Genomic DNA, 27,698 nt, shown 5'->3' with positions numbered 1-27,698 from the left:
TGTGCCACCTCAGAGTTGGTTTATGTAATTAGCAGGGTATGTGGTTGCAGCCTCTGACATGGGGGTGCAGGAGGACTACCCTCCCTGCAAAAAACATTGGATTTTTGTCATGGTTAGAGTTTGTCAATGTTGTGTTTAGTTGTTTTTGAGTTTAGATGTTTTGCTGTCAATATTACTGTTGATCTTGCACTTTTTAGATTATTTCCAGTGCTCTATATCTAATAAATGCTTTTGAATGCACGCGTGAATTTACGTTTAAATGTTCATAAGGTTTGGTGTTGGAGAAAAATAGTGTTAAAAATCAATGGCCAAAGCAGAATGTAAAAAAAATGACCAAGTTATAATGTGTTTAAATGTGTGATTTTTATATAACTTAGTTAATGAAACAAAATTAAAAAAAAGATGTGGAGCATAAACTCCATTTTGCTTTCCATTTTAATAGACATAAACCTTGTCACCCATGTTAGCATCTAACAAAGTGTAGTGTATTTATTGTTGCACATGTAAGTAATAAACCCTTGGAGTTTGGTATAATCTTGGTCCTTTTAGATCTTTCTTCGGTATTTGGCATGATGTACCATAATATTTTCCTTATCTGTTTTACAAGTTTTAATGGTAACTCTGGTATTGTGTGACTGTGTGTTATCTCCTGTCTCACTGGTCATGCCCAATGGGTTGTGTCTGGAGTCTATTCTTCCTCACTCTTTCCCCTTTCATAAGGAGTTACCACAAGTTTGTGTTTTGGGTCTGTAGCTGTTCACTATGTGTGTGTTTGTATTATGAAAAGTTATTTGAAGGAGCAGTTTAAATTTCCAGTGATTACTTCTCTCAGAACTTTATGATGGCCTTAAGTATGCGTGCCTCAGACTTGAAATCTCTCCATAACTGAATAATTTATCTGTTTAAACTTAACAGCAAAATGATCAGTAGGGTAATTCATGCCACCCTTCATAATTCTTTTGCTCTACTTTTGTCACTTGACATCATCTATGGTGGTAAACTGTAATTTGTCTTCACAATGCATAGTTTAAGTGTGATTTGATCATCAATCAGCTTGCCATTAAGGACCAAGTATCTATGTTGTATTATCTGAGGACTGAGCATATCATTACTTCAGATGATTGCTGCTTAACCAGTTACAGATGGTACATGACTCTGCTTTTCAGTTACTTGATTATCTTGATACTAGCATAGCTGTAGAGTCTGCAGTGCTACCTGTTTGGAATACCAGTATATGGCTGACGTCGGTCCGGCGCAGAGAGACTGACGCCAGTATGCCAGGGTACTAATGCGCATGACCTTTTGTATTGCATGCAAAGTCTTAATGCTAGTATACCTCGCCTTCACAATTTCGGTACCCTTTTACCTTTGAGAACTTCTAAGCTGGTGCTGGTCTGCTTTCTGTCTCTCTTGTTCAAATTGTGGACTGCTGGAGATTGTAAGGATTCAATTAGAGTCCCTAAGAAAATTTTTCTCAGTGCATCAAGGGCCATGTCTTTGTAATATCTTCCAGAATGTCTTGGGATGATCCCAAATGCACACTAAATACTTTCTTTAACTTTGTTTATAATGATTAGCCATATTGGAATTCATATAATTTTATAGTTTAGCTTAATTTGTTTTATAATAGTGCTTAGTTAATATGCAGTTAAATACATTTAAATTTGAATTTACAATATATAGTATCAAATTATACAGTTTTTGATGCAAGGAGTGTGTTGTTAACTACATTAAAAAGAAAAAAATAAGGTCAAGCTCCAGAAATGTTTGTTTGGAATTGAAAACTACTACCATGACATTATAAATGACTGAATCCACAATACCCCACTACCTAAATTAGTATATAGGATACTGCATTTCCTTGCCAGTTGCAGCAAATGACAACTTTTCCAGGAAAGACATGCATTCAGCTGTGTTTTGCTGGGGGAACACACACCTTTATTTGAAAATTCATGCATGTGATGCTGTAGTACTGAAACCACAATGTAAATAAGCTGCTCTTGTAAAGAAGCAAGTTAGTTTTCCATACCCATAATGCTTTGTTGGTGTGCTTAAATCATTACCTGAAATGTACCATAACATTATTGTGGGGGGTATGGATAGAGTGAAACACTGACTAGAGTGAAACACTGACTAGACAGAGAAACCAAGACATCGAAAATGCACTATTTTTTTTTTTTTTTTTCAAAATCACTTGTCCTGTTCGATTCTCAGCTAGATCGTCTTCTGTATGGAGACATGCGTGAATGGGTGTACCTTCGTTGAAGGTTGTGTGTCAGGGCTGGCAACTCGGCACGTAAAAAGCTACTGCCAATCCTTAGTGGACCGGAGTTCCGTTGTGGCGACCCCTAAATGGGAAAACCAGAAAGGCACAACAACAACTTGTCGCTGTAATGTCAGGAATGTAACTAAAAAAGCTTTTGCAGCTTTGATGTTTCTAGCAACTTCTTTGGAAGGGAAAAGTCATTCGTTGTGATGGGAGGTTAGAACTTCAGCATTTCGAATCAAGGCAGTACAGATTTTTTTTTCAACTCTGAACCCACTTGATCTACTTCTGCCCTTGGATTTCCCATTAATTCCTTTGTCTACCTTCCCCGAGTATCCCTATAGTTCCTTTCAGAACACTGCTGGATTTCTCTCTTTGCTGTTAGTGCCCCCAACATCTGTTGGAGCAGGCCTTTTGGTGACATTCCTACAGCAGGGGAGCAGGGACAGTATAAAGAGCAACAATAAAGTTGCTGGACGGCGTTCTGTGCTGATTTGATCAAGTTCCCTAACAGGGAGAGTGATATGCAGTCACTTCAGTGAACACCGCAACACACTGTACTCCAGACATCATGCCACTCCCATTCAGAACTGAACTGCAAGGGGTCCTAGTCTCCAGTCCCCGTCAAAGGTCATTTAGGGAGTGATTTCTTTCAAACAGTGCTTCTGGAGAAGGAGTTTTGGCCATCAGCCACTTCATCTCTCTTGCCTGTCTCTGCCATCTGCCAGAGTCCATTCTTGAACTCTGAGCACTAGTGGGGCTGATGGCCACCTTGCCTCTGCATCACTGGCCCAGACTGGATTATTGTAGATTTTTGGATTAAAGAATTAGAAAGGTAGAGCAAAAAAATATACAAAGTCATATGGCATGTATTCTTTCAATGTATGTTATTTCAAGATAATGTCAATTATATATATTCTGGTATATGTCTTAGTGAGTTACACCTATAATAGAAATGATGCGATCAGTGTTGAGTGGCTTTCTATTACAGGCGTCTTTGAAGCAGCAATATGACTTCCGTGTTTACCTCTATTTAACCACATAGTGATGATGACCACATAGTGATGATGACCACATAGTGATGAACAACAATTTTAATCAACACCATTTTCAATCACTAACATCTGCATAGCTCCTGGATGATAAATGTCCTGCCCCTTACTTTCTCCTGTTCTTTCCAAGTACAATATAATTTATTGATCCAAAATCTCTGTCCTGTACCTCTCCCCCCTTCCTTATACCTATCCTAAAAGCATTCTCTCTCACTTAATAGGAATCCTCCATTTCCTCCTTTTCTCTCCTCCTAACAAAGTTCATTTCCAAATATGTTTCATAGCTCTTTACATGATTCTGCTGTTAATGATACTCTGTTTAAAATGTTGTATGTTTACTGTTATTGATTTACCTTTTGTCATGTTGACCATCTAGTACTGTCAGTAAAAAGGAAGTGTGAAGCAATAAGGATAAAAAGGTAAGTTTTTGTACCTCTTATTACAGAAGCACATGTTAATTCTTAATAATCCGAAGCCTTATCTCCTGATGAAGATTGTTGTAGGGCATCCTCTTGCATTAAAATGTAGAATCTGGTGACCAGTGGAGTATAAACTGAAGTACAGGCATATATTCCCAGTTGATGTCATTGCAAGCTATGTGTGCAGATATGCTTTCTGGGATTACTTGAGTAACAGTCAGGGAATGAGAGAACAGGCTATGGCTTGGACTTCTGCCTTCTCCTATTATCCCGAGCTGTCATATGACTAGTTTTGTAACTGAGTAAGTTTAAACAAGGAAGTTTGTGTGCCTGGTTCAGGGTTTTGCATTTGGCTGCAAAATCTGAAACCATTAGGTTGAGTTGGTGTGTTGGGTTTTGCAGGCCCGACTGAACATCCTTAGAGGCTTTGAATGCAAGGTTAATATGCTAGCAAATGGTTTTAGCTATGTAGCTGTAATAAACTGTACTATTGTAATCAGGGTAAGTTTCTGGATAGTTTTTAATGATAGTGATTGGGTAAGGGTAAACGATATCTGTGTATACTTGTGCATGGTTAAACATAATCCAATTCCCTTCCCTTTGAATTAATCATTTTACTTGTTTACTGGTTCAGCCTTCTAGGTACAAGTGTCTCTTTCCAAGGCAAACCCAGGTACAGACACTGTGGTTAAGCAAGTTACTTTGAGTCACACAATTTGTAAGTGGAAACTTTGGGAATTTATCCCAGGGCTACAAGATAAATGTCATTAACAGCTCCTAGCTTTAACACTGTGAGCTAAAGTTATAATTATTTGAAAAGTTAGCACAGGAAAATGCCATTTTTATCTTTGCAAGATTAGTTTTGTAGCACATAGCAAGTCTAGTTGTGGTGGTGCTGGAGTTATCAGCAGTTTGATTAAACCTTATATTCTCAGTGAAATATCCATATGGTTTTGCCTCATCCTAGTCCAATCTTGTGATTGTACTGTCTGCACCTATAGGGTCTATTTAGCTAACACAGACTGTAGGTTGTTGCAAGACTCTGTCAGCTTAAAGATAAGTCAAGTACTCAGAGTTCATACCAAACGTACTTGCAGCAGTAAAAGCGTCTAGCCTTTATGACTGACTGACTGTGGTTAGATTTGAGCATTTCATATTGTTTACTACATTTGTTTACTGGGATTGTCTAACTTGACAGAAAGCTACCACTTTTCAGCAGAGGCCCAGATAGAAAAGCTCTGGAAAAATTGCAGCATTACATAAAGAATGTAATAAACAGAGGTATACAGTAATTGGCAAATACACACAACTTTGAGTATCATTAATAGCAGAATCATGTAAAGAGCTGTGAAACATTTGGAAATGAACTTGGTAGGAGGAGAGAAAAGAAGGAAATAAAGGATTCCTATTAAGTGAGAATATTTTTAGGTAGGTAAAAGGAAGAGTGGTAGAGGACGAGGAGGAAGATGGATCAGTAACTGAGGATAATGTGCTTGGAAAGAATAGGAGAAAGGGGCAGGACAGTTATCTAGGAGTTGTGCAGATGTTAGTGATGGAAAATTGTGTTGATTTAAAATGTTCACCACTGTGTGATCAAGGAGATGCTGAAAAGTAAACAATAGTTCCCATATCAGAAATCGTTTAGTGGCCGATACTTCAATAAAATGTAAATGAGATATGTTGAAATTTGTAAAATTAAAGTAGTAGTAGTTCAGTTTCTCAAAATGGGGATGGATAGCCTCATTGCATTCACTTTATTTTTCGCAGCCTTTGATGTTCACAGATCAGTGGGGCTGAGTTGCGAAGGATCACCATTCTTTTATGCTGAACTATGACATGCAGGTTTTGCAATACAGGCATTAAGGAAGTACTGCCCTCTGTTGGACAGAATCACTATCTGCATCAAGTCAATCACAGAATTGGTAATTTGGGCTTCTCCTAACATGCAGTAGCTTTGGAGATGATGATAATATTTAGAGGAGTATAGGGGATGCAGTCTTGTACACGGTAGATGGTCTTAGCTTGCCACATAAAATACTTTCATGTGGACAGAAACTTTGTCATCAAATCCTCTAAAGCTTGCTATGAAAACAGAATTGCAGCAGATACTAAAGACAACCACCAGGCCTTTTATAGTTATGTAAAGAATCTCCATGGCAATACCCAGATTTGCTCTGAGCTACTGCACAATGGTACCATCTATACCGAGCCAACAGATATTGCCAATATACTGACCGACAGATTCAGTGCCAGTTTTACCCCCCCCCCCGCCTCCCCCAAAGGACCAATCACAATACCAGTGGATTGCCAGGCACCCAGTATTACTGCTGCACAGGTTAAAACAGCACTATCCAAGGCCAAGAATACAGCTTCTATGGGACCTGACAATATACCTGGCTGTGTTTTAGATGAACTACAGAGTGAACTGGCACCTCACCTGTGTGCCCTGTTCAGTCACAAAGGAGGAGTGACTACAGACACTGGGCACTATCGCCCCATTAGCCTGACAAGTCTGATGTGCAGAGCTATGGAATACATCATCATGGACCTAATAAACAAGGATATAGGGAATCTCCAAACTCTGGATCCCACACAGTTTGGTTTTGTGAAAGGTAGGTCATGCCTGCTCAACTTGGTCAACTTCTTTCAGTTCGTCATCAGAGCTGTGGATGAAGGCAAGGTGGTTCATACAGCCTACCTTGATCTGGCCAAGGCCTGTGATACCATTCCCCACTCGGGAATCCTAGAAAAACTCACTAAGCTAGGCATCAACCCTTCTATCACTAGGTGGGTTGCAAACTGGCTCACAGAACCCACAGTGTGAAAGTAGCCGACTCCAAGTCAGACTGCTGACCAGTCACGAGTGGAGTCCCACAGGGTTTGGTCCTGGGTCCTGTCCTGCGAGATATCTACTTCACGGAAGTCCAGGCCAACATGAAGGGACTCTGGCTGACAAAGGTCACAGACGATTACAAGTTGGGAGCTATTAACAACTCCCCAAGTGATGTTGACATCCTACAGAAAGGCCACACTGAGACCAATGACCGGTGTCAGAACCATGCCTTTAAGCTCAGTGCCAAAAAATGTGCAGTGATCCCTTTTGGGAAAAACCTGGTTCCCGTGAATTACCATATCGATGGTAGTCCACTGAACACAGAAGGCATTATAAGAGATCTGGGAACACAGGTTGACAGCAGCCTCTCTTTTGACCACCACATTGCCACTGTGGTCAGAAAGTCCTGTGTGGCACATCTCATTACTAAGGGTTTTGCATCCAGGAAGAAAGAGGTCATTGTCTCCCTCTACCCTTCCATCATTAGGCCAGTCATTGAGTACAGTGCCATATTTTGGTATGAACCTCACTAGATACCTGCAACAACTGGAGAGGCCACAAAAGTACCTCACAGAGAGGATCCTAGGCCTTAAACACTTGTCCTATATGGACAGACTCAAAAAAACTTAACTGTTTTCTCATATCACCTACCTAGACTCTATCTCTGCTTGACTTGCAAAGCCATGTCTGACCAAGCTCTGTTTGAAATGCTACATCTAAAGATATCCCAATCCCTCCGCACCACACACTCTAGAGACCTCAACCTCAGTACCACAGTCAACAGAACATGCTAGAGGGACAGGTTCATAACCCAGACTCTGCCCATGCTATGGAATAGACTTCCCATGTCAGGCAGAGCACCTCACTTGCCCTCTTCGAGAGATCTTGAGTGGATGAGAAATAGAAGATTCACCCTGGGGATCACTCCAATGGCTCTACTCGACAGAGACTAAGGTCGGGTGGCATGATGCCAGGGTAATCCTATAGGCTAGGCTTGTAAAGGCTCCAGGGCCATTAGACTAGTACACACCTATGAACCTATCTATCTATGAATATGTACTGTGGTAAAGTATGGGCAATGACACTGGGGTCTGAGTAGAGATAATGAAATCAGCAGGCAAAAGACAGTAGTATTGCTGGAACTGAATTCATCCTCAAGTCTTGCTCTGTACCTTCATGAGGTGGGCCCTGTTTTTACAAAATCTCATTGAGACTACACTGATATACTGTATTTTATATAGCATATATCATGGTAAACTTAGGTTAAACAAATAGACAGCTGGGTAAACAAGTCCCAGGATAAAAAGTGCCCAATCCTGATAAAAGCACTGGTTCCAGGACTGGAAAAGATGTAGAATCCTTAAGACACAAAAACATTTCCTACATGATATTGTGCCAAGCTTGGGGGAGGATTCCCACCTGTTGAAGCAGGAAGTTGTAGTCCAAAAAAAAGCTCACAGGCCAAAAGAGATGGACAAGAAAGAGATTATGCATCATTACTATGATGCAAGAAGCCGAGAAATTCTGGATAGAAGATATTCAAAAAGAATTGATGGAAACTAGGGAGAATAAAATATTTGTACAAGAAAAATGGTCAAAGGTTTCAAATGCAAATTTGCATCCATTAATACAACCGATTCATGAGAAAAATTATATAGACCAAGAAACCTTGGGCCATTTGGAAAAAAGAAGCAACTGGGGAAGTGTAAACATATAAAGAACAAAACCTAGAGATTTTTGAAAGGTATAAAGAAACATGGACATGGGGAAAAAGAGAGAAATCTAATGTGGTGCAATATTTATGCAAAGGAGACAGCCAAACTAATCAGTACAAAAAAGCACCTCTAAAGATATTTGAAGAGAAATGCAGGCAAAGGCATTTATCTGGATATGGAAAATGTTACAGTATAAAAAATGAGAAAAGAAAGAGAAAGTAGAAAAGAGGTTTAATAATGGAGAAGCTAAAGAAACAGAAACTGAAATTATGAATTACCTGCAAAGTGAAGTATTTAGTGTAGAAAATCCAACTCTGGTAACGTCACAGTATGATAGAAAAATGAGTCCGCAAATTAAGGAGAAATGGGTGGAATGTGAAGCATCTGATCAGTTGCTACATGAAGGTATTCTAGAACCTTCAGTAAGAAACCAATATAAAAGTTCTGTTGGTAGTTGCACAGTAAGCGAAGGAGCAGGAAATGGTGGCAACTCTGATGCAGTCAATGTTGTGGAGTGATAGGCCACTAAGTTCCCATACGAAAGAGCAACAGATGATGCAAGATGCAGCTGACAAGAATATGTTGCAGGAAGATGTTCTGGAATTTTCAGTAGAATGCCTGCAGGAAACGGACTAAAGAATGTGCCCTCAGTTTAGAAGAAAAAGATCCAAGGGAAGAGTTGTTTGATGTAATACAGATGGAGCGACATATTACAATTGATGAAAGAAATAGATTACAGAATGTCAATAAGACCCAAAATGTTAGAGGTCTGATAATAGTCTTGATTACTGTGTTCATTTTGTTTAAACAGAAATTCATGTGTTAACAGCAGAAGTAAATACTACTGTGCAGCTAGATTAATAACGGTCTTGCCACAAAACTACAGGGAAATAAGGGAAAAGCAGGGAAGAAATCAAATGACTTCATGGAAGTATCAAATGGAGAAAACTGTAAAGCAATTAAGACAAGACGTGTCACTGTTTGAAGACTATAGAAGAGGAAATATATCAACAAAACTACTTTAATGTGATAAAAACAACACACAGCATCAGAACAGACCAGGATCTGTCATACACTATTGCAGATATTAAAGATATCAACACAGGCAAAAAAAAAAAAACTTAGGAAATATGCAGATAAATATAAAGGAAAAGTACAAAATAAGCAATTCAAACCTAAAAAAGTTTTATATAAACTTGGGGAAACAGTAAGAAGTTCAAATGTATGGGATATGAAATGGGATGAAGTAACTGCAAGAGAAATTGAAAAAAAGTTAAGAAATGCTCCTAAATGGAAAGTCCCAGGCCCAGATGCTGCACCTAATTTCTGGATAAAAGTGTTAACATCTTTACACAAAAATTTAGCCCTGAGTAAGAACTACTTGTATGTGCACACCGAACAGACACCATCCTGGTTTCCAGGAAAAATGATACTCCTCCTCAAGAGTGAACCTGCAAGCTTTCCCAGAAACTATAGACCAGTAACTTGCCTTCTGACTATGCATAAACTATATACTTGAATTGATGCTGACAGAGTTTGTAGTCATTTGGAAGAAAACTCTGTCATGGCAATAGAACAAAAGGGTAACAAAAAGTCTTATCGACAAAGGATCATTTGTTGTTAAAGTCACAATGGAGATTGTAAAAAGGGGGAAGAATTTAAGTATGGCATGGATAGATTTAAAAACAAATTAACAGCATCCCACATTCATAGATAAAGGAGTGTTTGCAGATGTGTAAGATAACCCTACATTAATCAGTTACATTACAGTGACCATGAAACAGTGGCAAACCAATATGCAGCAAAGCCGTAATATAGTATAAATTATTATCTCAGGGATAAATATTTGCTTTTTAGATTATTTTAAAACTGTATAGCTCATCAGATGAGCTGAAAACGCAACTGGAAGTGGTCAAAACTTTCTCGGATGATAAAAGAAAGGGACAGTAATGTGGCAAGTCTGTTGCATTAGGGATGTGCAAACATTACAATATTGAAGTAATTGAGAAGCATTGGAAACCTGAGCCACAAAGCATTATAGAGAATGATGAAGTTTATATTGCATGCAGTTAACCTTTGCCAACAGTTCAAAAAATAGATGTGACTTGAGAAAGCCAGCTATAGTAGTCCATGAAAAGACAAAAGTAGCATTGATCATTGAAATTGCTATACCCATTACAATGTCTTGCGTACAGAGATATACAAAGTTATAAAATACCAGGATTTGCAGGCAGAAATGAAGGCAATGTGGAAGAAGCATACTTAGACAGTTCCAATAGTAGTAGTAGCAGTGAGTGTTAAAAAAATTACAGTCTTTAGAAATGTAACCAAAAACACCATAACCCAGTGTAATCCAGAACTTAAAACAAAAAATGCTGTCCAGAAAAGTCACAGCACACAGTTTAATAGTAAAAAAAATAAATAAAATATTTATTTAAAAAATTAAGAAGTGTAAAATTAGTTTATGAAATAAATGCCTTCTAGTTGGCACCATTCATTTTGAACTGGTATACTTAGAAACTGCCTTTAGACAATGTGTGCTTGGACATTTCTCCTGGAAGAACAAGTTTAGCAGACTGGATTTCTTGGCCTGTAATTGTGTTTCTGTTGTTCAAGGCTGTAAGCCTGGCTGCTTCCAGTGTTAACCATTCAAAGATGTCCCCCCACAAAGGAATTCATTATTGTCATAGCTATCTCGCAACAGGTTCATCATGGCACAAAACTTCATTTGAATTCCTAAAAGTCCTCTTCATCCTAAGTATGACTATTTACCACTTAATAGGCAGATACAGAGCATCCCCTATCCCTTTCTGTGCATGATAGCTTTCTTAACACCTTAGCTGAAATCCACTTTAAATTTAACATTTTTCTGCTAGAAGACTTCAACTATCCATCACTTACACTTGCTGAACCTATACTGCCAGTGGTCATCCATACCCACTGTAAATGTTAACTGTTTCACAAATAGCCATTCTATAAGTAACCTTGATACCCTTGATCTTTTCCTCACAAATGTGGCCACCACTTGCACATCCAAATGCATCATCCTTCCTTGTTCATCAGACACAAATCAGTGACCACTTCCTTTAAAACTAGTGGTAATCCCCCTAAAAATGCCTCTTTAAAGATTTTTCAAAAACAAACCTTCAGTTACTTGGTGACCTAAATTTCCAGTATAATCTTCCTCTGGATACTATTGCTAAAGCCGCGGTCCATACTTCTGATGTCTACTGACATTTAAATGTTTGTACTGACAAGACTAGAAGCTATCCACATCCAAAATCATAAATTTAAATAGAAACCTAAGGGGTAGTATGCCTATATAGAAATTCTATAACAAAAGAAAGAAATTACTTAAGGATGGAAGATGGAGACCTTTTCTAAACATTAAGAACACAGTAAATTAAACTAGTAAAGAGCTTAAGAGAATCATTTGGAAGCTCAAAGCTGGGTATGAGCATAAGATAATCATTAAAACAAAACATAACTACAAATCTTCCTTTAACTGTCAGGAAATTAAGAAGTAACATCCAAAAATGTTCAGAGCTAGTACCCAATAATACTGCCTACTCTGACCCAAAGGAAATGGCTAATATTCTAGCAGGCAAATTAGATGAAAACTTTACTCCACCCATAGTAATAGCTATTCCACAGATTACACGGTCATAGCCACCCCTTTAGAATTACTATGAAAGAAGTCCTCTGAGGACTTTCAAAAACTTAAGTATACTTCAGCCATTGGCCTTGATAGTATGCCAGGTTGTCTAACAGTACCAAATATGGCCTAGATGAACCCCTGTATTACCTCTTTAACCCAAGCCCCTCCACTGGTTACATTACCAAAGACTGGAAAACCATTGTTATACAAGGGTTGGACAGCCGTGGACCCCGAAAACTGTAGACGCGTTGGGCTCACTGGCCTTGTAGGTAAAACTATGGCGTGTATTAATGCAGATCTGTATTAGTAATTAGTAGTCCCAACCAAATCTAACTGTAACATGAATTAAAAAAAAAAAAACACCCTGGTGGTTCACCAACCTAAATTAACTACAAAAAACTACAGAAAGTAGTCTGCAGATCAAGAGTCACCAAAGATATGAGAAAACTGATCAAAAACTCCGTGTTAGGTCTCCTAGAGAAACATAACTTAGATTAGCATCTGAAGCAAAGGTTGATAGCAAGTCCTTTAGCTGTATTAGGAAACCAAGAAACAAAACCCAACAGTGTTATGAACCTGCTTTGATTCAGTAGACATTGGTAACATACTAGCATTCAAATTTGGTGCAAGATTAACCTAGAAATGACTATCCAAAGCATTTGCCCCTGAATCTTTCAGATCCACCATCATCACTAGAGAACATATACTGAAGGTGCTATCTGAGACTAAAATACTTCCTCCATGGGACCTGATATATCTGGTTGTTTTAAACAGTACTAAAGTCCTGGCAGTGCCATTCCTTAAACTATTTAACATGAGCTTAGCCACTGACTTTGTCCATATTTTGCACAGCAGTAGTGGTAACACTCCACGCGGGTGGTCCCACTACTCATATCAGTCTGACAAGTCTCATTAGTAAAGCCATACAAAATGTAACTGACCTGATTTTCATTGTAGTTTGTCAGGCAAGACCTACAGTAGTTTTGGGTTTGTCACGGTAGGTCCTATGTAATAAATCTGTTAAACTTTGAATGGATAACACAAGCAGCTGATGGTAACTGCGCTGTGTCCATGGAGTACCTTGAAATGGCAAAGGCATTTTGTCAATGTCCCCTAAACTAGCATACTTAGTAAGCTTAATGTATCACAAATAGATCCCTGTGTGGTAAGACTGATGGTAAACCAGCTATAAGAACCAATGCAGTGCATGTAGCAGGTGCTGGTGTCCTGCAGGACTCTGTGCTGGAACCTTTTTTGCTCAGGATTTACTTTGATCTCCAGGCTATGAACCAAAACCTCTGGATAAACAAGTTTGTAGATGACTGTAAAGTGGGAGACATTGCCAAGCCTCCCTCTGACTATCAAGCTCTTCAGCCAAAACATTCCCTCATAAATACCTGGTGTACTAAAAATGGGCTGAATTTAAATAGTACAATGTGCAATATGTTTACATTTGGTAGACAGTGTCCTCCTCCCCCATCCAGCATAACACATAGGCAATATTTCACACCATACTAGCAATGTTGTTAGACACAAGTTTATACTTCCCATAGAACAAGGTGGTGTAGGATTACCTGATATATACATAACACAAACAGAAAGCTGTAATTCAGATTAGAATGGGATAATGACATACCTCTCAACCTCTTAGAGCAAGAAAGCTGGACAACGCCCAGAATAAAAGTGGGACAAAGGTCCAAAAATAGGAACAATTTCTAAATTTCTCTTACAAACTTAGAAAGTAGATAGAATAACAGGTTGTGCATTAGTATGAATTTCCTGAAGGGTATGAAGTCTAAAACTCAAATGTCTGTCATTATTTTCTAATTTCAGTCTTTAATGAAGTGGCACTAATTTGCCAGAAAAACACATTTTTACGAAAAATGCCCCAAAAAGAAGAGGCGAAAATCTGTAAAGTTGAGAGGTATGGATGATAATGAAGGAATGGGAAATTCAAGAAATAAGGAGAGAATGGGATTTTAGCTGCAGATCCTCCAGTACAGTAACTGCCATATAGAAAAAGAAGTTATGTACTCACCGTAACGTTCCATCTGTGTTGTCCATTTTCACTTTTTCCTCACTGATGGGTTTAAATCCACCTTGGCCATTGTAAAAGCTAATGGCAATAAACAAAGCTGTTGGGGACCTCTCCATACCCATAATGTACCTTCCCCCATTACCTCAGATTTTGTTTTCTAGGAATAAATAGCTATTCGAACACGTACAAAGTATATACTGACAGAAATACACATACGGTCACTAAACTGAAGCTATTCCTGGAGCCATTTAGAACATCACAGCCTTCCAGGAGACCTGGATGGGGGCTTGGAGGGTGGATTGTAAGGAAAAAGTGAAAATGGACAAAACAGATATAACATTATGGTGAGTACATAACTTTATCTGACATTGTCAATTTTCACTTTATCCTCACTGATGGGGCAGAGTCCCTAGCTACCTTTCTCTTAGGGTTGGCTCGTGGAAGGATATTCTTCAGAACCATCAAACCAAAACAGAAGCCAAGTCCAATTTGTAATGAGTAATAAAGGTGTGAAGATTAGCCCAAGTGGCTGTAGCACAAGCATTGTCTATAGAAGCTGTAGAATGGAAAGCAGATGAAGCAGCTATAGCTCTGGTTGAGTGAGCCTCAACAGGCCTTGGCAATTGTTTACCTTATCCATTATACTTGAAAGATAGTCTGTGATCCATTTTGCTAAAGTTATCTTAGATACTGGTAGGTCTTTTCTTGTTTCTGAATGTGAAACAAATAATTGGCTTCCTTTCCTGCAGTGCTTTGTTTCGTGGAGATAGAACTGCAACTGTCTGTGAACATCTAGCAAATGGAGTAAATATTCACCACTGTTCTGGAAATTTAGAAAGAACACTGGTAAATAAGTAGTTTGATTATTAATATTCTCAGAACTATCTTCAGTAAAAAGGAAGGGTCGGTCCATAGTGAGAGACTGTCTTTATGAAAAATCAAATAAGGAAGATAAAGCCTGTAATTATGATATTCTGGCCAAAGTAGTAGCCACTAATAAAACCGTTTTCCAGCATAAAAATTTTAAACCACAATTTATTGCTGGTTCAAAAGGGGATTGTATGATGTTTCAGGATGAAATTTAAATCCCATGAAGAAGGATCTTTGTATGGGTGCGTTAACAAAATTGTTCCCTTCAAAAAGGCTTTACAGAGCTTGTGTGAAATTAAGGAAAAGCCATCTTCCCCAAGGTGGAAATTAGATATGGCTGCCAGTTGGACTCTGATAGGTAGCAGCAGCTGCTCCTTCATTGAACAATTGTGCTAAGAAGTCTAGGATTGAGTGGATAGGTGCAGTGGAGGGATCTATGTCATGAGATTTAGCCCAAGTAGCAAACCTTTTTCACTTATTTATACAGCTTGTGAGTGGAAGGTTTATAAGAAGATAATGAAATGTGATAAACTAGGGAAGAGAGTAGTGGTTGCCTGGCTGCTAACTGGAATTGGAGGAGCCAAGCTGTCATCTTGAGATTGTTCAGGTTGGGATGAATTATTTCTTTCTGGTGAGACAGTTGGTTCAGAACCGTGTCAAAGTCCAAGGTTTTTCCAGAAGACGAGGCCAGAGGAAGGGAAACCAAAAGGGGGCAATCAGCATTACTGTTCTCTTCAACTTGTTAGCTTTCTGCAGAAATTTGGGGATCAAGGGAGTGGGAGAAAAGGCATAAAGGAGACCTGGGGGCCAGTCATGAAGAAGCACATCCATCTGGGATTCCCCTGAAGGGGATTATTTCAAAGTAGCTGCTGTATTTGTTGTTGATGGGAGAGGCAAAAAGATCACAGCATGTCTGGGCCCATTTTCAGAAAATCATCTCCGCCACATTCTGACTGAGGGACCACATGTGAGGGATCAGAACAGACCTGCTCAATTTGACCACTATCATGTTGGACTTCCCTGGGATGTGCATTGCTATCAGAAAACTGTTGGAGAAGATAACCCATTGCCAAACCCTGAGTGCTTCTTGACAAAGGGGGGGGGTATGATCTAGTTCCTCCTTGCTTGTTGTTGTACCATACCACCAACATATTGTCCGATTGGATTGCAATTGTTCTCAGATTAAGAACATCCAGAAAGGCCTGCAATGCTAAAAACACCACTCTCATCTCTAGTACATTTATGTTAAGATTGGCCTCGGTGGGACACCAAGTTCCTTGAATTTTGTTTTTTTTTTTTTTTTTCAGAAAATTGTCTTGTCCCACCTTATCTGGGATCTTGTCCCACCTTATCTGGGAAGCATCCATAAGCACCGTGGCCTTGGGCTGAGGTGGAATGGAAGGACAGCCTTGGGTTACTTGATTGGACTGAACCCACCAATACAGATCTCTTTTGTATACATCAGTGAGTTGAATTTGATAAGACATCAGGAGATCTAGAATAGACCATTGTCACTAGGAGCCACTGCAAAACTGTCATGTGGAAGCATGCTAATGGAGCTAGAACAATGGCTGCCGTCCTAGACCCTATAGTTGGTATCACCTGGTGAGCAGCTACAGACTTTCTTTTAAGCAAAGTAATGACCTGACTGTGGATGGTATTGACTCTCGTGGTTGAAAGTTTGGTTACCATTTGTGCTGTCTAACTGGCTTCTGTAAATTCTAGATCTTTAGATGGTTCCAAATGTGATTTTTCATAGTTTGAGATGTCTAGTTTTGCACAGATAAGTAAGACCTAGTCCCTTACTTGTATGAGTAGATGCCTGGTCAGAGCAGAAATGAGACAGTAGTCCAGGTACGGAAAAATGCAGAATCCTTGTCATCTCAAGCGAGCTGCCACTACTGCCATGCATTTTGTGAACACACTGGGGGCTGTAGTGAGACCAAAGGGCAGAGTTCGGAACTGGAAATGACTGGCTCCCAGCTGGAAGCATAAGTGCCTTCTGGACCATCTGTCCATCTTGAAGATTCAGAATTGGTTTCCAGTCCCTTGTTTTCTTTGGTACTAAAGTGAACCTCGAGTAAGTTCAAGATCTGCTGTGGTCTGGGAGGACGACTTGGATGGCTCTTTTGTTTAACAACTTTTGAACTTGTATGGTTGCTTGTTCACTTTGACTGGGTGGTATGTTTGGGATTTTTTTTTTGTTTTGAGGGGTGGAGCAGGAAAAGGGAATGAAGTAACCTCTGGATATTATTTTCTGCACCCAGGTATCATTTGTCTATCCAGGCTTGTAGGTGCAGGGAATGAAGTCCCCCAATTGCCTCCAGTGTAGCACAGTTGAGCCTCCTTTAGGGAGCACTGAAAGGGTTTGCCAAAGAAGATTTTTCTGGAAACCTGGTTTTGTGGGCCACCTCTGCTGCAAAAGTGGCATCTTCCATTGTTGTCCCCACCTCCCTGGCTCTAGGGGAACTTTCTCCACATGTGTCCTGGTATGACCGTTGTGATTTTCTGAACCACGTTTCCTTCTGCCTCTCTGACCTTTAGGATAAGGTCTTTGAGGATGGAAAAATGTATGCCTATGGCAGAAAGGGTCTTACCTTTGTGTTCACACCTGGATAGCATTTCTTTAACCTTTGGGCTGAAGAAGGATGTGTCTTCAGACAGGGCAGTGACAAACTAAGACTTGAAAAGTTCCACATAGTTGCATCCAAGCATGCCTCCTCAGAGATGCCTGAATCCGCCACTGTACTTGTTTCTTTGGCTGCATATGATGTGAGCCACATGGAAGAGTTGGTTACTGAATGCAGGATAGTGAGCTAAGTCCCAACTTTGTCCTGTACCCCTTCAGCTACACCTCCTTCAGGAGTATTCAAAAGCTCCTTTTGCAGATCCCTCTGCAATCTGGTGAAATGGGATAAATAATTCAGAGACCGTAAGCCAAAGTTCACTGATAAGACACACTTCCCACATCTATCCATCATTCTAGACTCCTTATTAGACAGATGGATAATAGAATTCTCCTCAAAGTTCTTTCTTGATCACCGCCACCATGACCAATGGCATCTACTGCAACACCTTTGGTCCAAAATTTTTTGTTTTCAGGGGCTGTGATAAATTTGTTTGGTCTCCATGGGGTTGGGTCGATGGAGTCTGAGGTCTCCCATGCACGCTGTGAAATGAGTTCAATACATTTGTTGGAGGGCAGGTTCATCAAAGAGGTAGTAGGATCAGATCCATAGGCCTTCAGGTACACTGACTCCTCAGGAGAAGCATTGCTGGACTGCCAGCCACTTCTCTGCTTCAAAATTTCCAGGATGTCCCTGAAGGGAAACATCCATTTGGAGGTGACAGTGGGAATCCCTGTCCCTCATTGAGGTTGGTGTCAGAAGTGGCGGACTCCTCTGGGGATGCCAAATGCTTCCTTTTGCAAGTCATTTTCCTAGGAAACACCTTGGTAGGATATTCCGGGAAGGTGATGGAAGAAGGAACGGTACCAATAGGTGTATCCTGAGGCTTAGAGACTCACTGTCCTTGTGGATGGTGTGGTTTAGAAGGGGGGACACTGGATGTAACAAGGGGGTCTGGAGATCTGAAGAGGAGGGTACACTTTGTCACTGAACTAGCCATGGACTTCTTCAGAGCCTCAAAGGCTGACTGTTCCTGTGAAGAGAAAGACCCTGGATCCAATAAACCAATGTCTTTGAACCATGGTCCCCTCAACCATAGATGACGACCTGTCTGAGGTCGAAGCCGGAGCTGAGCTTACCTGCGCTGAGAACCAGGGATGGCTTTGATAGGTTCAGAGCCGAAACTTGGTCTTCAGACCTGAGCAGTCCACTATTGCTCCAAGAACTGTCCAGCCCTGACAAGACCAAAGCTCTCAAGGTGCAAGTAAGATCTGAGAAGGGGAAGCCCTCAGATTTGAGTTAGGATGTACCTGGGAATTCAGATATATCATCTCAGAGACTTGAAGACATCCGAGGAGGAACACTGGTGGGAGAACTGATGTCAATCAGATCCTTAGCTCTGTGGCTAGGATCTGATAAAAGTTTTGCCAGAGCCGGTGTCCTTAAAAGCCTTTGAGCTATCCAGTTCACATCATCATTGGAAAGAGTCCTAGTCAAACATGATGAAGAGGCTGGAGACCTTGACTTGAAGAAGATGGGCAAAACTACCCTCAAAATAACCTGCTCTACAGAGGGAGAGTATCTAGGCCCTTCAGTGGAGATCAGACTATGCCTATGATCTGATCCTAATGGAGCTGATGGACCTGTCCAATCCAAAGAACATTTTGAAATATGAGCCTTTCCATTTCTTTGATCCAGAGTTTATATCAGATCTGACTATTTGATTTCTTTTGCATCAGCTCCGAGAGATCGTTGGGAGCCAATAAATGTCGTTTTTATGTTTTTCCTGCCTGGATAAAGAAGCCAGGCTGGACTGAGCTGACTTTGATGGAATTTTTCTCTGGTCCAGCAATAGCCTTAGCAAAAGGAGAGGTCAGTATTCCTTTCAGCATCATTTTGTTGTTGCATTCAACCAGGGTCCTGCAGTTGAATGCGTGACAAATTGAACAGTTCTCTTCGAGGTGGAGGGGGTACAAACAGTAAATGCATAGACTATGCACATCACTCATAGGCATTTGGTTTTTGGGTTTATCTGACATGCCCACATATGCACACACAAAGAAAAATGAGAGAAAACTACTAATCCACACAGGTGCAAACCAAATAGGACCAACAAACCACGCTGCAGGAATAAATGTGTCAATAAAATGCCATTTAATTATGTATAAACATAAAATAAAATTGAAGTAAAGTGAAGAGCTTTTCATCCCAGTCTATGCTGGGACTTCTTCAGATAAAATCCGTCCTCTGCACAGCACATTTAAATAACACTGTGTTTAATCATCTGTTCCCTTTCATCCAATATACTTCTCTCACTCAATTAGGGGAAGTTAACCCCTAAAAGCCTATATTTGCTTCAATAATTAAAATTGAATTTGAAATAGAAATAAAAATCATATACATTAATGATCAAACTTGCTCTACAATAATAATAATTTTACCTCATCAGGCTTTTTAACTTAAGTGCACATAAAATTGAACAAGTGTCGTGTAACCCCGGTGTGTGACAAGCATTGGTACAAAGTTGCCGTAGTAACTCAAGCTTTTCAAATAGTAATGTTTCTGGTCCTCCTCTAATGTCCAAGTTGATCAATTGCTCTAAACTTAAATATATGTTGCCTTTTCTCTATTATATGCCTTGCTAATGCATTTTCATGTTTATTTCTGCGTATACTGTAAAGATGTTCGTAAAGTCACTCTGTCTGTGGTATATTTTTTCCAACTGAAAATGTAAAATAAAAAATACACACACATGCACTCAGATAACCACAGAAAATAAAAATGGAAAGGATAGAGCTGTAGATAATAACAGAGAAAGCATTTTTTTTCTTTATCAGAAAAGGGAAATAAGATAGAGAATGGAACTACCAAGAATGGTATTTAGAAATGGGAGGAAGACTACCAACTATGGTAGAAAGAAACTTACCAGCAGGTAAGAAGAAACTAGAAGAAATATGGTATAGATACAAAAACACAAGAAAATCTAAGTTAAAACAGTAAAGAATTTAACTTCTAAACACTTAACTGGCAAGAGCTGTACGGTTAACCACATCTTCACAAAAGCGGCAAACAAAATCTGAGGTAAAGGAGGAAGGTGCATTATGGGTAAGGTGAGGTGCCCAAGAGCTTTGTTGGTTACCACGAGCTTGTGCAATGGCCAAGTCGGATCAGAGGGCTCAGATTTCAATGAGTCTAAGAATACACAGACTTCTGGCTAGAGACTGCCTTCTATATCAGGGACTGATATTAGAGTATTGGTAAAGGGATAGGGTGTCATAAGTCAAATACGTGCTCTGGCACAGTTTTTAGTCGAATCTGGAAGAAAAGCTGCTGTTAAAAAGGTATAATTAGGGCATATAAAATATTGCACAATAGCTATATGAATCAATCATAGGAGGTTAGAAAAGATTGGGAGGACTGAATGGATAAGCAATTCAAAAGGAAACAGTGGGAGGACATATATATGGCTCCTAAATATGCAACAAAGTATAGACTATTTAGGCTTTTTGCTTGGGTGTGTTTCCATAGGTATTTTTATACCCAAAGCAGATTCCAAAGAATTTTTCCTCAGGTATATGGCAACTGCTGGAGATGATAGAGAAGAACAAAGTAAATGGGAGTGCATTGTTTTGGGAGTTTAATGAGCTGGCAAACTTCAAAAATCCCCTACAGAGTACTCTGCCAGAAATTTTGGGTGAGCAAATGTGTGTAATTAAGGTAACTACTTTTTGAGCTTGGATACAGGATCTAAATTGGCTAGACATACTAAGGCTTTAAGTTTAATTCTGGTGGCTGCCAAGAAAAACCCAATTGACTAGAAATGGAAATTGGTAAAACCAACTTTACGTAAAGCAGTGAATATTGTAACAGGTAAAATAATTGGAAGTGGTATCTTTAGAAAAGAGTATGAGTAAACTTCATAAAAAAATATAAATTGTGGGAAGAGTAAATTCACAAAAATGTTTTGGAGGAGTGAAATTTAAGGGAAGGCAGGAATTGATCAATTTATGTAATGTTAAATTCATGATTGTATAACAGCATATATGTGATGGTATAATGTTTGAAATTGTGAACATGTTAACAGTCTGTTTTCTTTTATATAAATGTATATTTGCCTGTATCTTAAATGAGAATTCAATAAAAATGTTAAAAATGACTTTGGAACTTGGGTTGATGATTCCCTTTTTGATTATCATGTAATGACAATAGTCAAAGTCCTCGTTAGCACAGCTAGTTGCCAAAGTAATATTGTGCATATTTAAAGAGGTCATTGTCTCCTTATGTACTGCATTAATTATACCAGTTAAGGAATACAATGCCCCCTTTGGGATGTACCTCAGTAGACATATCAAACACTTGCAAAGATTTCAGAAGTTCACAGCTAAGATAATCATTGGCTTAACTATCCTACAGTTTCAGAAAAGACTGTAAGCACTGTTTGTTCAGTATTTTATTGACTCCTGGTCTGTACCTTGTCATCTTTGCCATTGGTGACCCAGTGATCCCAGATCTCTTGCATTTCTGTTACTCAAATAGTCCCACAAATGTTAGGACCAGAAATGCAAATCTTTATCAGCAAATAAATTATTAACACAGTGGAGAGAGATGTTTAACACACATCACCTTTCCCACATCTGGGATAGTCATATGGCCAATAAAGCAATGTGATTCAGTATTCTTCAGATGAGGACAAGAACTAGCATTCCTCAAAAAAAAAAAAAAAAAAAAAAAGAGGTACCATGTAAGGGTTGGTACTGTCCAGGTACAAATGGTTATAAGTCTCAGCTGCATTGTATTTGCTGTGATCCTATGGATGCTTTGTCTTGTGTACAGCTGTGTACAAGACCACAAAGGCCCATATGTCAAACGTATAACACACTGAGATCAGCTCTTTTGATTTCTTCATTGTTAAACTGAAGGATTTTGAACAGAGTTTAGTTTGGCACTGTGTGTGCTCTCACACTTTAGCTTCAACACTACATATGCCCTTTAGATGGGGTTAACCTAGAAAAATGCACAGTAGTAGTTGTATTTTGAGAAAGCCAAATCCAAATGTCAGTTTCAAGTTTCCAGTTCATGTGTGACCATCTTCCAGTACCGCTTTGAATACTTCATATGCAAACAAGGATCATTCCTTGTGTGTTTCAACATTTGACATGCAACAGAAAATGCAATGTAGTTGCATTTAATGATGAAAAGTGTTTTGGTTACTTCTTTGCAGAAAGAGCTTCCTTACTGAAATAATACCTACCTTGTTCTCTATACCACTTTAGGTAATTTCTTTGTGCGTATCCTATTGTTAATCAGAATAACTAAAGTTATCAAAACATTTGTTAGTATGAATGAAATGAACAAATGGAGCAGCACTTTAGATGTGGTAGATATCACTTTTCTCTCTATATGATCGGTTATTATTTTGTTTGGCTGTAGAAACCTTTGCTGACTGGCTACACTTCTTGTAGTCATGAAACAGAGATTATGTAAAATGGTGTCTTGTAACTGTATCCAGAGAAGGAGAAGACAACTAGCAAGTCTTCAAGCATGGCTTGCCATGTGTCTTAACAGTAAATGAAAGTCTTTAAGCAGGGCTTGGTGCTGAGCATCTAGGGTGGGGAGTACACCATCTGAACATAACTACCTCCACATGCCTAGCAGTCAGAAGTGAGAGGAGAACACTGGAACAGTAGTTTGAGAGTATGATCTTTTAACAGGCTACTTCTTGTAGTCTAGGGTTAGATTCCCTCCATCTTCCCTTATCTAAGGCGACTAGGCAAGTCACTTAATCAGACAGTGGTCCTAGTATGAATTTTTAGCTGGTCTCTGTTGGTTAGTGCTGTTCTCTTTTTAAGAAATTCAAATAAACTCTGACTACAATGCTATAACCAGTGTGGTGGAAAGAGTTGGCCACACACTTATGCAACAGCCGTAACAAGCAGCTGAGGACAACTGTGCACATATGTACATCTGCCTGATGCCCAGACAAAAAGGGAGGGTTGTAGGTAGCAGTTTCATGACCTTACTGTATTCTTGCCCCCCCACCCCCCCAAACAGTGATAGTTTTATAGAGTGATCATGGCCATTACAACTGTGGGAAACTTGCAGAATTTACAAAAGACTGCATTGCATTTGGCTTTGTGCTACTGTACAATTCCTGTAGTTTTTACATTTAAACCACATACAAATGCGTTGTGTACCTAATTGACAAGAATGTTCTAAATGTATGTGTGTGTATATATACACAAACACAATTTTGTAATTTGCAGCTTACCTAAAATGTGAAGACTTAATAAAATATTTAACTTTTTGTAATTAGTTGATGTTTTCAAAGTTTCACTGGCACATTAATGATGGTAATCCTTTCTTTGGTTTAGGCTGAAATTAGATGCCAATCTCATAGCCCGCAAAAAATATGTTTTTAACATGGTCATAAACTTGCCCAATCTATCAGCACATTGATGTTTGTTTTCCTTGTGATTGTATGAATACACGTCATTGTAAGTAGATGTAGTCCACAAAGTAGATGTACTGTAATTCAGTGTAAAATTTTCAACCCAAATGTAGTCCCAGTTGAGGAACTTGTTCAAACGGCAGAAGTAATTTTAGAAAGTGATACATATGCATTACTGTTGCACTAATACTGCTGCAAAGGAGTCCCATTCTATGTTGTCCGTGTTACTGTGATCCTTCCTGCTGAGTACTACTGCTTGCTTGAATTTTGTCAGTTAACCCAGCAAAACATTATTTGCTAGGGTGATAGAAAGTGAAGAATCTGCCAAGCAGCTGTTTTGAGCAGTGTTCTTATCACCCAAATTCTAGTGAGCAACAAAAGTACACATATCCTATAAAGTAAACTCTCTTGGTGAAACACCTGCAACTTTATTTTTTTTTCATACCAATTGAATTTTAAGAAAAAAAAACTGCATAGTAGTGAATGTGAACCCTATGTGCAGTCAGAGTAGTTAATAGTACTGTTCTGATGAGTTTTAATATAGTGCGTCATACATTCTGCCACTTATTCAGTGATATTTACATACGTAACTATATACTGGGTGAATTTGCTTCCCTTTAGTAGTTTTAATTTTCAAAGGGCAGGATTCACGATGGCTTGCACGGAGTCTAAGAGTAGTGTAAGACTCCATGCAGCCATCGCGATCCAGGAACAGCCTGAATGTGCGTGTAAGAGAGCGCCTAAAACGGCTCTTATACGGGCAGGGTGTGGATATGCTAATTATCTCACTGGCAGCTGAAAGGCATGCAAATGAGGTAAATTTGCGATCCAGGAAGCAGAAACCTGCCCATGTAAGAGCCGTGTTATCTGCAGAAATGTACTCAGTTGATAACTGAGTACCGTTCTGCAAATAACACAATGGAGCCTTGTCAGCTCCAAATAAAGGTTGCAAATGTCGCAGGCAGCATGCCAGTGGCCAAATATGTCGCCACTGGCAACGAACCCTGATGCAAACATGAAATAATTTTTTTTTTCGGCGATCCAGCGTCCCGCAAACCGGCTGCGCTATAAAAAAAACAAAAAATAAAAATATTAAACCCACAAATGTGGGTTTATGCAAAGCATGAGTATACAATGGAAGTTAATAGCAGGGTAAAACAACATGGTCACCGAGTAGGGGTTGCTAAGGGGGAAGCGGAGTGCAAGACATGTAACTAAGCATTAGTAGGCAATCCAATGTAAATGAGTGGTAGGATAGTGAATCGCACTGTTACATAGAAAATGAGCACAATCCATGCAGTGTAGGAGTAGGATAAGTGGGAGTAACAGAGTAGGAGATAGGTGACATCACAGGGGGGAATGTATGAAAGGAATGCAGCTCATTGGAGCACAGTGGCATGTGAAAGCTGTCAGTCACACATCATGGAAAGAGGAGTGTCAACAAGTAGGCATGGGAAAGCCAAGAAATGGAAGGTGTACACGATGGATAACACCAAAGTTTCTTGCTGGGCGTGTGCGCTGGTAGGCATGAGTAAGTGTGCGCCTGTAAGTGTGAGTGCGCACGTTTAAGGCAGAATACACATGTAGGAGCCTGTTTAAACACCTGTAAGCTTGTTTGCGCTGGTGTGCACGCGTTTTAACCTGAATAAGCAGATTCTAGTCTGTCTAAGCATGTGTGCACGCATGTTAGCCACTGTGAGCGTGTTTTTGCTGGTATGCGCGTTGCTCCCCCCTGAGGAAACAGAAGGGAAAAAGGAAGCATGGAAAATAGTAGGAAGCTAGCAGAAATTACTGGCAGAGCTAGCAGGTGAAAACAATCAGAAGCAGGCAATTACACAGGCAGAACAGTAGCCCAGCCCAGCACTTAAAACACTGCAAACAACAGTGCAGAATGTTTCTCTCAAGAGACACTGCAACAGAGGAGTAAGCTACTAGAAGTGAAAACTGAAAAAGCTTCACTCAGACCAAAAATGCTAGGGGCTGCCGTAGCTGTTATAAGGAGACATATGCAACTTGCTGAGGGTGGTCACTATGCAAATGCTGCCAGACAACCCACAGTGAGGAGACTGAGAAGAGTGTACAGGCCCAGGGTCACCTACCAGGGGTTACATGAGCTGGAGATAGTGGAGCGCTATAGAGTGGACAGAGACCTCCTGCAGCAAATTGTTGAGCTGTGCAGGCCACGCCTCACACACAGAACCAACAGAGGGGAACCCATCCCAGTGGAAACCAAGGTATGTGTTGGCCTAGGAATACTAGCAACAGGTACCTTCCAGAGACCAACTGGTGATATGATGGAGATATCACAGGCATCCGCATCCAGGGTACTGCACCAGTTCCTGGATGCCATGTCAGCACATGTCGGTGAGCATGTATATTTCCCCAATTCCTGTGAGGTATTGGCCATCGATATGCGTCTCTTCCAGCAAATAGCGGAATACCCTGAGGTAGTGGTTGCAATAGACTGCACGCATATACGCATCAAAGCACCAGCCGGTGAGTGGGGTAGGGCCTACATTAACCGCAAGGGTTTCCCCTCCATCAACTGGCAGGTTGTGTGTGATGCCCAGGGCATAATAATGAATGTGTGTGCTGGCTGCCCTGGAAGCTACCACGATTCCCATATCTGGCATCTGATGCAGCTGTACCAGACATTTGCCAGTGGGGACATCCCACATGGTCACTTAGTGGGGGATGCTGGCTATGCACTGGAGCCGTGGCTGATGACACCCGTCAGAAACGCACACACACCTGAACAAGAATGCCATAATGAGGCACACGCACAAACACAAAATGTAATTGAGCATGTGTTTGGGCTGCTCAAGTCAAGGTTCCGGTGCCTGGACACATCTGGTGGAGCCTTGCAGTACTCACCAACTACATGTACCCAAATCGTCATGGTATGTGCTATGCTACATAATATGATTCTGCGAAAACAGCTGCAGCAGGACCAGCATAGGGCTGGGCCAAACACCCCCCCACCATTGCCAAGCCAATCACAGGCAGAGTGTGACTTGGAGGAGGAACAATCTGAGCCTGCCCCAGTAGGCAGAAGGAGGCGTGCCCAGTATGCCTTGGCCTTGGCAAAGCGGCAACACATAGCACATACACTGGCTCAGTAGGAACCCAGGAAATGATACCTCTCTCTGACTCACACATGTAGTAAAAGGGATGCCTAAGTTGACACAACCTGCTATCAAACATGTACAGGGAGTGTAGTATGTGCATCCAACATACACAGCCCTGCAGCACCACCTGAGGCATGATTGCTATGTGTTAAGCAATGTAACACCATGTAGTATATGCAAACATGATGACCCTGACTAACATCCTACCCTCACCAAGCATGATGCCAGAATATGAAGATGAGAGATGATCAATTACAATAATTGGCTTAAGTATTGCCATTAGTCAAAGGGGATCCAATGCGTGCCAGCCTGGGATGACATGCTGAGCAAGGCACAATGCTCCACCTCCATAGGTATCACAAGGGATAAGAACCTAGATGTAATGCTACCCAATGCCAGATGTCCAAACTGAAAGATGCATGCAGTCTAAACTCCCCAGAGCATGGAGAATGTTGATATCTGTCCTGTAACAGAAAACTGGGTTAAGGCTCACAAGAGCACCCTAACACTACCAGGTTACACCTCATACCGTGCTTTACAGCCCCAAAACATGGAGCAAACTACAAAAGGAGGGTGAGTAGCAATAATTGTCAAGGATAACCACACCCCCATGTTGGTACCACAACAAGAAGCAGCATGGATTA

The 27,698-nt window shown here is 40.2% G+C and overlaps 1 long non-coding RNA gene across 1 annotated transcript in view; it reads left to right on the top strand.

Moving 5' to 3' along the window:
• LOC122815865 overlaps positions 1-27,698 on the top strand; it is a 677,402-nt gene that overhangs the window by 102,844 nt on the left and 546,860 nt on the right. The window lies entirely within an intron of this gene.

The sequence above is a fragment of the Protopterus annectens genome, chromosome 11.part0, assembly GCF_019279795.1.
Source record: "Protopterus annectens isolate FY-2018-M chromosome 11.part0, PAN1.0, whole genome shotgun sequence".
NCBI lineage: Eukaryota > Metazoa > Chordata > Ceratodontiformes > Protopteridae > Protopterus > Protopterus annectens.
This window is presented reverse-complemented; position numbering and strand designations above follow the sequence as displayed.